At 43.5% G+C, this 14,600-nt stretch overlaps 1 protein-coding gene across 1 annotated transcript in view; it reads left to right on the forward strand.

Moving 5' to 3' along the window:
• Nucleotides 1-14,600, forward strand: part of TENM4 (teneurin transmembrane protein 4) — a 2,938,802-nt gene that overhangs the window by 2,171,199 nt on the left and 753,003 nt on the right. Inside the window, exon 9 of the mRNA XM_047690277.1 lies at nucleotides 13,724-14,014. The gene's annotated coding sequence lies outside the window, so the exon portion shown is untranslated. The remainder of the gene's footprint in view (nucleotides 1-13,723; nucleotides 14,015-14,600) is intronic.

Below are 14,600 nucleotides of genomic sequence, written 5' to 3' on the forward strand. Positions count from 1 at the left end.
TTCCTATCTCACATTAAGGTCTTTTATCCATTTGGAGTCTATTTTTGTGTGTGGTGTAAAGAAGTGGTCCAGTTTCATTTTCTGCACGTGGATGTCCAATTTTCCCAACACTGTTTGTTGAAGAGACTGTCTTTTTTCCATTAGACATTCTTTCCTGCTTTGTTGAAGATTAGTTGACCATAGAGTTGAGGGTCTCTTTCTGGGCTCTCTATTCTATTCCATTGATCTATGTGCCTGTTTTTGTGGCAGTACCATACTCTCTTGATGATGACAGCTTTGTAATAAAGCTTGGAGTCTGGAACTATAATGCCACCTTTTCTTTTTCAACATTCCTCTGGCTCTTCGAGGTCTTTTTTAGTTCCATATAAATTTTAGGATTATTTGTTCCATTTCTTTGAAAAAAATGGATGATATTTTGATAGGGGTTGCATATAATGTATAGATTGCTTTAGTTAGCATAGACATTTTCACAATATTTATTCTTCCAATCCATGCGTTTTTCCATTTCTTTGTGTCTTCCTCAATTTCTTTCATGAGTACTTTACAGTTTTCTGAGTACAAATTCTTTGCCTCTTTGGTTAGGTTTATTCCTAGGTATCTTATTACTTGGGGTGCAATTGTAAATGGGATTGAGTCCTTAATTTCTTTTTTTCTGTCTTGCCGTTGGTGTATAGAAATGCAACTGATTTCTGTGCACTGATTTTATATCCTGACACTTTACTGCATTCCTGTATGAGGTCTAGCATTGGAGTGAAGTCTTTTGGGTTTTCCACATAAAGTATCATATCATCTGCAGAGTGAGAGATTGACTTCTTCTTTGCCGGTTTGGATGCCTTTAATTTTTTTTGTTGTCTGATTGCCAAGGCGAAGACTTCTAGTACTGAGTTGAATAGCAGTGGTGATAGTGGACATCCCTGCTGTGTTCCTAACCTTAAGGGAAAAGCTCTCAGTTTTTCCCCATTGAGGAGGATATTCGCTGTGGCTTTTTCATAGATGGTTTTGATGATATTGAGGTATGTACCCTCTATCGTTACATTGTGAAGAGTTTTGATCAATAAAGGATTCTGTACTTTGTCGAATGCTTTTTCAGCATCTATTGAGAGTATCATATGCTACTTGTTCTTTCTTTTATTAATGTTTTGTATCAAACAGATTGATTTATGGCTGTTGAACCAGTCTTGCAGCCCAGGAATAAATCCCACTTGGTCGTGGTGAATAATCCTTTTAATGTACTGTTGGATCCTATTGGCTAGTATTTTGGTGAGGATTTTTGCATCCATGTTCATTGAGGATATTGGTCTGTCATTCTCCTTTTTGATGGGGTCTTTGTCTGGTTTGGGGATCTAGGTAATGCTGGCCTCATAAAATGAGTTTGGGTGTTTTCATTCCATTTCTATTTTTTGGAACAGTTTCAGGAAAATAGGTATTAATTCTTCTTTAAATGTTTGGTAGAATTCCCCTGGGAAATCATCTGGCCCTGGGCTCTTGTTTGTTGGGAGAGTTTTGATGACTGTCTCAATCTCCTTCCTGGTTATGGTTCTGTTCAGAATTTTCTATTTCTTCCTGGTTCAAGTTTGGTAGTTTATATGTCTTTAGGAATGCATCCATTTCTTCCAGATTGTCAAATTTGCTGGTGTATAGTTGCTCATAATATGTTCTTCTAATTGTTTGTATTTCTTTGGTGTTGGTTGTGATCTCTCCTCTTTCATTCATGATTTTATTAATTTGGGTCCTTTCTTTTTTCTTTTTGATAAGTCTGGCCAAGGGTTTATCAATCTTATTACGTCTTTCAAAGAACCAGCTCCTAGTTTCGTTGATTTGTTCTACTGTTCTTTTGGTTTCTATTTCATTGATTTCTGCTCTGATCTTTATGATTTCTCTTCTGCTGGGTTTAGGCTTTCTTTGCTGTTCTTTCTTCAGCTCCTTTAGGTGTAGGGTTAGGTTGTGTACTTGAGAACTTTCTTGTTTCTCGAGAAAGGCATATATTGCTACATACTTTCTTCTCAGGACCATCTTTGCTGTGTCCCAAAGATTTTGAACAGTTGTGTTTTCATTTTTATTTGTTTCCATGAATTTTTTAAATTCTTTAATTTCCTGGTTGACCCATTCATTCTTTAGTATGATGGTCTTTAGCCTCCATGTATTTGAGTTCTTTCCAACTTTTGTTTTGTGACTGAGTTCTAGCTTCAGAGCATTGTGGTCTGAAAATATGCAGGGTATGATCCCAATCTTTTGGTACCACTTGAGATCTGATATGTGACCCAGGATGTGATCTGTTCTGGAGAATGTTCCATGTGCACTAGAGAAGAATGTGTATTCTGTTGCTTTGGGGTGGAATGTTCTGAATATACCATTTGGTCCAGTGTGTCATTTAAAGCCTTTATTTCCTTGTTATCTTTTGCCTGGATGATCTGTCCATTTCAGTGAGGGGGGAGGTTAAAGTCCTCTACTATTATTGCATTATTTTCGATGTTTCTTTGATTTTGTTATTAATTGGTTTATATAAGTGGCTGCTCCCATGTTAGGGGTATAGATATTTAAAATTGTTAGATCTTCTTGTTGGAAAGACCCTTTTAATATGATATAGTGTCCTTCCTCATCTCTTATTATAGTCTTTGGCTTAAAATCTAATTTGTCTTATATAAGGATTGCCACCCCAGCTTTCTTTTGATGTCCATTAGCATGGCAAATTGTTTTCCACCCCCTAACTTTAAATCTGGAGGTGTCTTTCGGTCTAAAATGAGTTTCTTGTAGACAGTATATGGATGGGCCTTGTTTGTTTGTTTGTTTGTTTGTTTTTATCCATTCTGATACCCTGTGTCTTTTGATTGAGGCATTTAGCCCATTTACATTCAGGGTAACCATTAAAAGATATGAATTTAGTGCCATTGTATTGCCTGTAAGGTGACTGTTATGTTATACTGTCTCTGTTCTTTTCTGGTTTGTTACTTTTAGGCTCTCTCTTTGCTTAGAGGACCTCTTTCAATGTTTCTTGTAGGGCTGGTTTGGTGTTCGCAAATTCTTTTAATTTTTGTTGTTCATGGAAGCTTTTTATCTCTCCCTCTATTTTCAATGACCACCTAGCTGGATATAGTATTCTTGGCTCCATATTTTTCTTGTTTAGTGCTCTGAATATATCATGTCAGTCCTTTCTGGCTTGCTAGGTCTCTGTGGATAGGTCTGCTGCCAATCTAATATTTCTACCATTGTATGTTACAGACCTCTTGTCCTGAGCTGCTTTCAGGATTTTCTCTTTGTCACTAAGACTTGTTAAGTTCTACTATTAGATGACAGGGTGTGGACCTATTTTTATTGGTTTTGAGGAGGGTTCTCTGTGCCTCCTTGACTTTGATGCTTGTTCCCTTTACCATATTAGGGAAATTCTCTACTATAATTTGCCCAATATACCTTCTGCCCCTCTCTCTCCTTCTTCTTCTGGGATCCCGATTATTCTAATATTATTTCTTCTTATGGTATCACTTATCTCTTGAATTCTCCCCTCGTGGTCCAATAGTTGTTTGTCTCTGTTTTGCTCAGCTTCTTTATTCTCTGTCATTTGGTCTTCTATAACACTAATTCTCTCTTTTGCCTCATTTATCCTAGCAGTAAGAACCTAGCAGTGGGACTGCACCTCATTAATAGCTTTTTTAAATTTCATCTTGGTTAGATTTTTGTTCTTTTGTCTCTCCAGAAAGAGATTTTATTTCTCCTGAAAGGGATTCTCTAATATCATCCATGCTTTTTTTGAGCCCAACTAGCACCTTGATAATCATCATCCTGAACTCTAGTTCTGACATATTACTAATGTCCATATTGATTTAGGTCCTTAGCCATTGGTACTGCCTCTTTCTCTTTTTTTGTAGTGAGTTTTTCTGTCTTTTCATTTTATCCAGAGAAGAATAGATGAATGAGAGAACAAAATATTATAAGGGTGGCAAAGACCCCAGGAAAATATATAGTAACCAAATTAGAAAAGACCTGAAACCAGGAAGAGAAGAAAGGGGAGATACACACACACACACACACACACACACACACACACACACACATTAGACAGGTGAATAGAACAGAGCCACCCACTTGATTTGGGGTGTATTCTCTTCTCCTAGAAGAAACTAGCTCCCAAAATTTTAAAGAAAGAAAAAACTTATGTATATATGAAAATAAGGGTAAACATGATGAAAGGATGGAATATGATTATAAAGATGAAAATTTAAAATGATTCTAAAAAAGGAATCAATTAGATAAGAAGTTGGTTAAAAAAAAAAAGAGGACAGATGTGATCAGTTGGAGACTAGAACAAAGCCATGTACTAGATTTAGGATATATATATATTTTTTTAATTTAAATTTTATTTCTTTTTAAACATATAATATATTTTTATCCCCAGGGGTACAGGTCTGTGAATTGCCAGGTTTACACATTTCACAGCACTCACCATAGCACATATCCTCCCCAATGTCCATAACCCCACCCCCCCCCTCCCAACCCCCCCCCCCCCATCAACCCTCAGTTTGTTTTGTGAGATTAAGAGTCACTTATGTTTTCTCTCCCTCCCAATCCCATCTTGTTTCATTTACTCTTCTCCTACCCCCTTAACCCCCCATGTTGCATCTTCTTTCCCTCATATCAGGGAGATCATATGATAGTTGTCTTTCTCCGATTGACTTATTTCGCTAAGCATGATACCCTTTAGTTCCATCCACTCCTCGCAAATGGCAAGATTTCATTTCTTTTGATGGCTGCATAGTATTCCATTGTGTATATATACCACATCTTCTTTATTAGATTTAGGATATATTTTGATCTATTAGAAGAAATTGTGTCCCAAAATTTTAAAGAAAAAAAACCCTATATGTATAGAAGAAATAAGGTAAAATACAATGAAGGGATAAAATATGACTATAACAATGACAATTTTAAAAGATTTTTTTAAAAGGTATTGATAAGATAAAATGGTTTAAAAATGTTTAAGAAAGAGGAAAAAGTTAAAAAATAGAATAAGAAAAAAATAAAATTTAACAAATTTAACTTTGAAAGACTAAAGGATCATGAGAAAAAAGTCAGGAATTCTATGTGTTTCTTTCCCCTAGCTCTGCAGTTTGGCAGTTCTCATTGATTTATGGTGATCTTAGTCTTGGCTGGTTGTTCTTGCTTATCTTCTGGGGGAGGGGCCTGTTGCAGTGATTCTCAAATGTCTTTTCCTGAGGTGGAATTGCACCACCTTTGTCAGGGTCCAGGCTAAGTAATCTGCTTGGGTTTGTGCTCAGTACTCTTTGTTCCCTGAATGCTTTCAGTATAGCTTTGGAGGACAGGAATGAGGATGGCGGCCTCCAAATCTCCAGCCCTTAGGAGTTGAGATCTTGGGACCCTGTTCTTCAGTGCATCCTCAGAGGAAAGTAGTCAATCCCTCCCATCTGCCTGGTCTCTGGCCTCACTCCATGCTCACCTGGCCTGTGACTGAGTGTTTCTATCTCTGGCACATGGCCCCTTTTGAAGTCTCCAAACCCAGTGGCTCCTGTGCCACTCCTCCCAGGGGAAGAAGGAGGGGGATCTCCTGGATCTGCAACTTGTGGGGTCCCTGCTCGAAGAGCTGTGCATTGGATCATGGTTTAAGGTAACCCTGATCCAAGAGCACACTCCTTGGCTCCATTTCTGCAGCTGTCTTCCATGCTCCAATACCTGGGAGCTCTGCTACACTCAAGCACCCCTGGTCTTTCTGTGACCCCGCAGTTCCTGAGACCACACTGTCCCCATGAGGACTCCACCCCCTGCTTAGCCTCTGGAGCAACGTCCCTCAGGGGAGCAGACTTGTAAAAGTTCAAATTTTTGTGCTCCGCTGCTCTACCACTTGCTAGGAGCTGGCCCCTCCCACCATGGTCTACCTTTCCATTCTTTCAGATTCACTTCTCTGCATGTCCTACCTTCCGGAACGTGGTCGATTTTATCTTCCTAGATTTGGAGCTCCTCTTCTCTTCTATCTCCTATTGAGTTTTTAGGTGTTCAGAATGGTTTGATAACTATCTAGCTGAACTCCTGGGACCTGATGATATTTAGGTCTACTCCTCTGCCATCTTGCTTCCACCCAAGCTATTCTGGGAACTTCTTATCTTGTATCAATTACTTTGGGAGGCAGCCCTGTCCAGATCTTTGTGATAGCAATTCCCCAGCCACCAAGGCCATCTCCTCTATGGGAATGAATGGGAGTACATTCCTTCGTTCGTTCATTCATTCATTCATTCATTCAGGAACACAAGTGAGTTCTTCTTCTTTTCCCAGGGTTAGCTTAGCATCTGGGGACACAGAGTTGAGTAAGACACAGTCCTTGATAGGGAGTCCATAGTTTAACAGAGAGAACAGACCAACTTTACTCTTGTTCTGTCATTATTTAGAACACTTTCTAAATGGGAAAAAATACACTGAAAATATGCAGATCACTCCTGGTAGACTCAAAATGCTAATGGCAATGACATTCAGTCCACATCATACTTTCCCCTTTTTGATGGCATTGCCAAAAATGCTGGAAAAGTCTAATTCCAGACTAGCTCCCTGAAAGGCTGAAAGGGTGCAATACATAATGGATCTGAAATGCTTTACAACCTGTAAAGTGCTGTTCCATAAGGAAGAATGATTTCATCAACATTATTGGAAAGCACTCTAGAGCTTGTGCAGGGATGTAAGTTCCTTCACCTCCTAGAAGAGGCTGGGCTGAAAAACATCCCCTCCATTTTTCAGGTACAAAAAGGCAGGGTGACCAAGGGACTTGCCTATGATGCACAGTTTATGGGTATAATTCCTAATAATAATTCTGCTTATTACCATCCCCCTGATTCAATCAGGTGGAGTATTTTAAAGCCTGCAGCTCAAAGCCTGGTGCATGACAGGTATGCAATGAATATTCCCTGAAACTGATTTTCACTAGCAGTTTCAAATATCACCCTGTAACCCCAGTTCTCACTCTAAGTGATAGGTGTCTTTCTGAGAACATCATGGGATAGAGGAATAGAGGGGAGATGTTCAACCTCCTTCCAATAAGCCAGTGATTGTCCACTATTTATAGCATTGTATCATGATCTGTAGTGAAGTGTAAGTAATTTTTACTAATAATAGTTCATAATACCATCTGATTGATGTTTGCTAATGATTTACTTTTTAAAATTAGGTCAGAGTCATTATTCCACCTATAAGAAATATTTCTCTCTCTCTTTTTCTTTCTCTCTTGGTATCTAGTGTTCAAATGTGCTTTTTTGGAGGAAGACAAGGAGTGAAGGTATAGCCAGCTACAGTGGGAGTTGAGTCTCATTGTTTGTGTGGCCCAGACTGGTCCCTGCTCACCCACCTGCCAGCACTCTGGGTCATGGGGTGAAGGAAGATGCCTGAACAATGCAAAATAGGGACTGGCAGAGACCCATCTGTTATTGGCCAAAGGGCATCAGAGAGATGGCTTGTTCCTTGGCAAGTAGTAGAACGAACTGGTGGGAAGTCCAGCCACAAGAAGGGGTGTCTCAGCCCCCAGTGATTCACCCCAGCATGGCTGGCAGTCTCAGAAGCATTCTCCAGCCCTTCTGTGGGGACAAGATTGGCAACAGCTGAAGAGAATGACAAGGAGGCAGAGTTCCAGTCAAATGTGGGGAATGTGGGGCATCGGGGACCTAGAAGTCTAGAGGGGAAACTGAGGCAGATCAGTAAAAACAGGACTGGCGAATGGAGAAATGCTGACAGAATGAGGCCACATGGGTAAAGGCTCACCTTGTAAAACTCTTCCCAGGATCTTTGGCAGCAAAACCAACTCTAGACTCATCTACTGGTGGAGAAAGCCGTTAACCTCCCCCTCAGCCAGACGGGGATGAGAGCAGGATACAGACTCTCGCCTTCCACATTCTGACCTTCTCTATTCTGTATTGACCACCTGCACAGCGGGCACACTGCTCCCTTCCTGGCAGCACCTTCTCCTCAATCCTCTGTTGGATACTCTATTTCTGGGTTCATGTCTTTTCCTTTTCCCTGGTTCACATCCTTGTTTGAGAGAAAGACATCCTCCAGGACCTTCCTGGGACAAGGCATACAGAAAGGAAAATATCTCAAAGCCTTGGATATCTAAAGTCTTCATCCCACCCCTACATGTAGAATTCTGAGTTGGACGTACAGTTGACCCTTGAACGACACTTGTTTAAACTGTGCAGGTCCACTTATACATAGATTTTTTTATATATATAAATACTGCATAGTACTAAAAATATATTTTGTCTTGTGATTTTTTTTTTAAAGATTTTATTTATTTATTTGACAGAGAGAGATCACAAGTAGACGGAGAGGCAGGCAGAGAGAGAGAGAGAGGGAAGCAGGCTCCCTGCTGAGCAGAGAGCCCGATGCGGGCCTCGATCCCAGGACCCTGAGATCATGACCTGAGCCGAAGGCAGCGGCTTAACCCACTGAGCCACCCAGGAGCCCTGTCTTGTGATTTTTAAGAATTTTTTTTTTCTACAGCATCAAAAGTTATAATGTAGACTTTCAACTGTGTGGGGGAGGGGCGGTCAGTATCCTAACCCCCATGTTGTGCAACTGTACTTCCCTCAGAATTTGAAGGGTGTCATTCCACTGTTCCATTTCCCCGTGTTGCCATTGGGCAATCCAAAGACTTCCATATTCCTCATCCCTGGTCTGGGTCCAGCTCCTCCCTTGAAATGTGTAAGAACTCTTTGTCCCCATTGTTATGAAATTTTGCAGTAATGTGCCTCAGGTGAGTGTACTTTCATCCATTGTTCTAGGCACTCTGTGGGCCCTTAAATCTCAAAACACATGTCCTTCATTTCTGGGAGACATACTTGAACAATTTTTTTAAAATGTTTTTAAAAATTTTATTTATTTATTTATTTGAAAAAGAGACCGAGATAGCGACAGAAATATTAAGAGAGAGTACAAACTGGGGAGGAGAGGAAGAAGCAGACCGGATCCCAGGACTCTGGGAACATGACCTGAGCCAAAGGCAGATGCTAAGTGACTAAGCAACCCAGGCGTCCCTTGAACTATTTAATCGATGACTTTCTTACTCATTTCTTGTGTCTTTTCTTTCTGGAATTCCTATTAATAAGATGCAGAATCTCCTGTCTGTCTTCCCTTTGACTCACCTATTCTCTCATACTTTCCATTTCCTTGGGGTTTTTCATTTTGTTTGTTTGTTTTTCTCTACTTCCTGGGGAAATAGAGGGTCTCTTCAACTTTGTCTTCCAACACTCATAAGGGGTTTAACTTTCCTGAAAGTTTTTCTTTGCATGTTTCTTCTGCCTGCGTGGATTCCATCTCCTCCAAGTCCTTTTACTTGGTTCGTTCTATGACCACTTTTCACACTCAAGGCTCACCTCAATGTCAGCCAGTATTTAACAAGCAGAGATGAAAAGATGGGTTTGCAAGCAGGCAGGGCTGGTCAACAGGAGCATTACTGTGTGGAGAGTGACCTCTCTGTTGGGAGCCCCTGTCGTGGGTCCCTTTAGTTCTTCCTTCTTGGAAATAGATTCTCCAGAGATCCTCCCAATGCCTTGAGTCGGAGACACATTAATGGTCCTACAAAGATGTCCCTGTGCTAATCCCAGAACCCTATGAATACGTGACCTTGCACATCACAAAGGGCTTTGCAGGTGTCATTAAGTCAAGGATCTTGAGATGGGGAAATGAAGCTGGGTCATCCAGGGGACCCACTATAATCATAATGGCCCTTGTCAGAAGGAGGTAAGAGACTCAGAGTGAAAAAAAAGAGCTAAGTTTGCAGAGACCGATAGAAATGAGGAGAGGCCACGGTCCAAGGAATCCAGGCAGCCTAAAGGACTGGAATAGCAAAGGCAAACAGAAACCCACCCAGAACCTCTAGAAGGAACACAGCCCTTCCTACACCTTGATTTTAGTTTAGTCCAGAACTATAAGATCATAAATCTGTGTTGTTTCGTCATTAGAGCAGCAACGGAAACAAACACAGCCTGACACTGGGAGCTGGGGATGGGTGCGGGCATGGCGTTAACTTTCGGTAGGCAGATATGTGCTCAGTGTCTTTGTGTTCAGAGTCCCCTGCCTCAACTATCTGGAGTCCTTCAGTCCAGAGAAACTCTGCTGAACACTCATCCTCTCTAAAAGGTAAATCTCTGGTTTCTGCTGGGACAGGGAGGAAGGGTAATCTCCCAGAAGTGTGAAGCAAGGGAAAGGGTCGAGGGATCTATCCCTTCCCTTCCCCTCCCCTCAGTTCCAGCTGTACCTGGAGCTTCCAGGTCCTGTCCATCTGCAGGTTGTGCCAGGGAAATCAGGCCGACTTAGAGCTTTCCCCACCACTGACTCCGACCTAGGCTTTCTCTAGTCTATTGTCATGTACTTGCCAGCTGCTCAAAGGCTCTTCTCTTCTCTCCCATTCTCCCTGTCTTCATCAGATCACATCTTTCAAGCAAAATCAAACAAGTGAAAGACTCCCCTGGTTTTAGTTGCACGTCCGAGGGGATAAAGCTAGCCCCTGTGCTCAGTCCTCCACCTTCTTTAGGGAGTCTTCACCTCACCCTTCCTCCAAGTTCAAAATCTGAGCCCTGCGGGGAAGCCACACAGAGCTCATACACCCCTCTCCCTCACAGTGCAGCAGTGGGTCTCCTGGTCTAAGGCCCTTCCTCCTGACTCCTGCCACACTGACTCTGGAGGACTCAAGGCTGTGGGGGACTCAATGGTTGTGGTAGTTATGAACAGAGTACTTCCCTGCACCTTGAGGACAGCCACTGTCCCTGACTCCCCAAGTCCCTCTGGCCCCCAGTGACCCTGGCCACTGCAGCTGCTCCAGTGCTCCCTGTCTGTCCTCCTCTGTGAGGGCTGCCATAACAAACACCACATACCCATGGCTTACACAACAGAGGCCATTTTCTCACAGTTCTGGGGCTGGAAGACCAAGATCAAGGCATGGACAGGGCCCCTGCTGCCGCTTCTCAGGGTCATCTATCTGAGTGCACCCTGGGGTCTCCCTGTGGGTCCTAATCACCTCTTAGAACACCAGTCAGATTGGATCAGGACCCATTTTAGCTAAATAAACTCTGTGAAGATCCTGTCTCCGAATGCAGTCACATTCTAGGGCATTGGGAGTTAGGACTCCAACAGGAATTTGGGGAAGACGCCAAGTAGCCGTCACTGCAGTCATACAGCTGGAATAGCAGCTCTGGACCTGCCACATTATTCGTTTTTCCTCACAGGCAGGCCTGGGCTATGAAACCAGTCCTGCCAAGACAGCCACAGACCCAGGCCCCCTACCTTGGAGAATAATGGGAAACCATGAAGGCCTTTGTGTTTCATGGTCATATTTTCGTGTGCCCAGTGCTAAAAATATTTTTAAATAAAAATGAAAACAATATATACTGTATACATGTATTGTATAGGACTCCAAAAGAAAAATTTTCATTTATTCCCTTGAAGGTTTGGCCTACTTCTGTTCACATTTCAAGTTTCTGTTAGAAAAGGAAGGAAGAAATCCTCCGGACAATGGCTGTTGAAACCCTAATTAGATGGGCCTTAAAAAAAAACGTCCACAGAGGGTAGAAACCTTCACGGGAGAGCATGTTATGGTGGATAAAAGCAGAGGTTTTGGAATCAGATAGAACTGCATTTAAATTCTGCTTCAACCACTCACTAACTTTGACCTTGAGCAAACCGCTAAACCTCTTAGTTTTCTCATTTGTAATCATACATGGCTCATGAGGCCTCTGTAAAGGTACATGCAGCGGCTACCCAAGGTCTGGACAGGAGAGTGCACAGCTCTCTCCCCTCCCCCTCGGACTACTGACCTGCTGGGATCTACCCAGCACTCCTCCAGCCAGGCTCCTCCCCGCTCTCTGCTTAATAAAATCCCCTTTCACCCAAGGAAGAGTGAGCAAATCCTGTGTTAATAGATTCCTTTGGCCAATTCACCAGGCAGGTTTTACATTTGAAAGAGTATTTGACAGTTTCTATCAGCCTTGCTCAGGGCCCCCAGGGAAGGTCTAGAAACCTCTCCGGATTAACTTCTGGCTCTAGCCCCTCAGACCAGCTCCCAGTGCCTGCTAATGCGGTTCTCCAGCTTCTCCCTTCCTCGCCATCCTTCACCCCACCCCACCTCCAGAGAAGGTAAAAGTTACCTTGCTGACAAAAGTTTGGGAAAGAAATTTGGAGGGGAAGGAGGAAGAAAATGAGTAATTACTGAGCACCCCCCCACCCCATGAGGCACTTGACACCAAATACTTCATTTAGTCTTCTCAACCACTGGTGAGGTAGGCATACCTTCTCCCCACTTTACAGGTAAGAAAACTGAGGCACAAAGAAGTGAATTAACTAGAGCAAAGCCACACTAAGTGGCAGAGCATGATGCAAGGTGTCAGTGAGACTGAATCCAAGTCCAGGGCTCTTTCCAGTGTTCAAGCTGCCCCCCACCCCAGACCCCTCAAGTCTCTTTGTGGTATCTCTCTCCGATGTTCTTCAACTCCCCTCTTAGCATCCAGGCCTTTTCTCTTTTTGTTATGGTTCCTTGCAAACCTTGACTCTTTGGAGCCAAGAGGGGTGCCTGATTCTTTTTCCTTCACATTCTCCACAGTGCCAAGCATACAGTAGGCACTTAGGACGTGTGTGTTCAGAGGGAGATGAGCTAAATAACAAATGCACGTATAGATCAATAGGCAACATATCTATGAATAAGTCAATCCGGAAATGAATAATGGGTGAGTGGAAGGATGGAAGACAAAGTGAATGCACGCATGGAGATGGAGGGCATGGAGGGCATGGATGAGTCGTAAGTGAGAGAACGGATATGTCAATGAGTGTGTGAATTAGTGATTCAATAAATACCCAGATGAGTGAATGAATATTGACTAGAGAAATGTATGGGTGTGAATGAATAAATTAATATGTAAAGGAAATAACAAAAGAAGGAGTGAATGGATGAATATAGGAATGAACTGGCAAATGCAGATATGCAGGAAAGAATGAATGAGTGAAGGAGCCCAAAATCAGGGTGAACGAATCCCTTCCTTATTTCCCCCAGGAGTGCCCAGCCCCCTTGAGTGTGCCCCGTGATCAGAAAACCTAAGATTCAGAGCACCAGTTGAAATCCCAAAAGGCAGCATTCGACTGGAGGCTAAAGGTCTGAGGGTGGGACTGAGGGTTAGTGCCCTTCTGTGCATGGAGAATACCTTTGCTGGGAGTCCCCTGGGGCATCTGCCACATCTCCTAAGAATCCAGTGCCAAGCTGGTCAGGAGGAGCCTGCTGGCTTCAGCAGGTGGGAGCTGTCTCAGGCTGGCCTCATGGCTGGGTTCATCCCCTTCCCCCTGCTCCACACTCCACCTAGCAGGGCACTCCACGCCCAGCCCAGAGCACAAGCAGGCAACCACAGGCAAGGAAGTTGATTCTTAGCATCCAAGAACAGCCTCCTTTAATGAAGAGTCTGCTGCAATATCTTCGCAACGGGCAGCAACTCACATGTTCGATTACAACAGGCTGAGCTGCCCCACGCTCCCCAGTGCCAGGGCTCAGGGAAAGAGGGAGGGAAAAACACCTAGACGCTGAGCGAGACCACAGGCTTCCCGACAAGAGCAGCCCCGAGGTCCTGGCTCCGTCCAGGTTGAAAGAGCCGCAAAGCTTCTTGCCAAAGAGCCTAGCGTCTTAACTAACGCCCACTAATGCCCCCGCCTGCCCATCGCTGACGGATGCTCTCCTTTGCTTCTTTTCTCTCCACTTCAGAATCTGAGCCAAGGCAGGGTTTGAGTGACTGACACCTTCTCCTCTCTTGGCCCTGGGAGCTGAGGCGTTGAGGACCGTGGCAAACCGGTATTTCAGGTCCCCTTGGCAACCCCGGTGCCCTATCTCCGGAGGAGGACTGCGTTTCCAAAGGACCAGGAGGAGACCAGACTTCTGGGTGAGAATCAACACCTTCCTCTTTGTTTCTTTGCTGCCATGTTCAATGTGGTTTGCTGTTTCAAAGCTAAGAGGTCGATTAGGAGGAAAGGCTGCCCTGGAAGTTAGGAATGACAGGTAAGAGGAAGGCTTCATTCTGCTACTGGATGGGGGCAGGGACGAAGGGAGGGCACAGCAGAAAGATTCCTAGGACTTCCCACTTTCAATTTTCACTCTTGTCATTGCTTGTCTTATGATGCAACCTTAGAGTAATGCCGGCCACTGGAAGGTCAGGGTACCCATTGGCCTCAGACTTTTGTCAGTCATTGAATTACTCATCTCAGCTGTGCCCATGCACCCAGAGATGTCCCTGAGAGGCTGGGGAGGGGACCTGTGCAGTCCACATAGACTCAAGAGTTGAGGAGGCTGTACAGTAGTGTTCGGTGTGACATCTTTCATCTCTGCTTGAAAACTCTGTATTTTTCCAGAAAGGGCTTTGAACAGAGGCTGGGAGGTCTACATACCTATTTTCATACCCACCCCCACTCGCTCAGCTCAACTTTGTGGCTTGTTAGAGGAGGAGAGTGGAAGAGGGTGGAGGCGGGAGGGGACAGACCTTGGTCTCCGTGACTAACTCGAAACAACAGCCACCGACAAAGATAGTGATGTGCAAATTACTGATTTTTATTGGACACTTTGGGGAATATAGTTGTTTGTCGGGAAA

This window comes from Lutra lutra, chromosome 10 (genome assembly GCF_902655055.1).
Source record: "Lutra lutra chromosome 10, mLutLut1.2, whole genome shotgun sequence".
In the NCBI taxonomy this organism is placed as follows: Eukaryota; Metazoa; Chordata; class Mammalia; order Carnivora; family Mustelidae; genus Lutra; species Lutra lutra.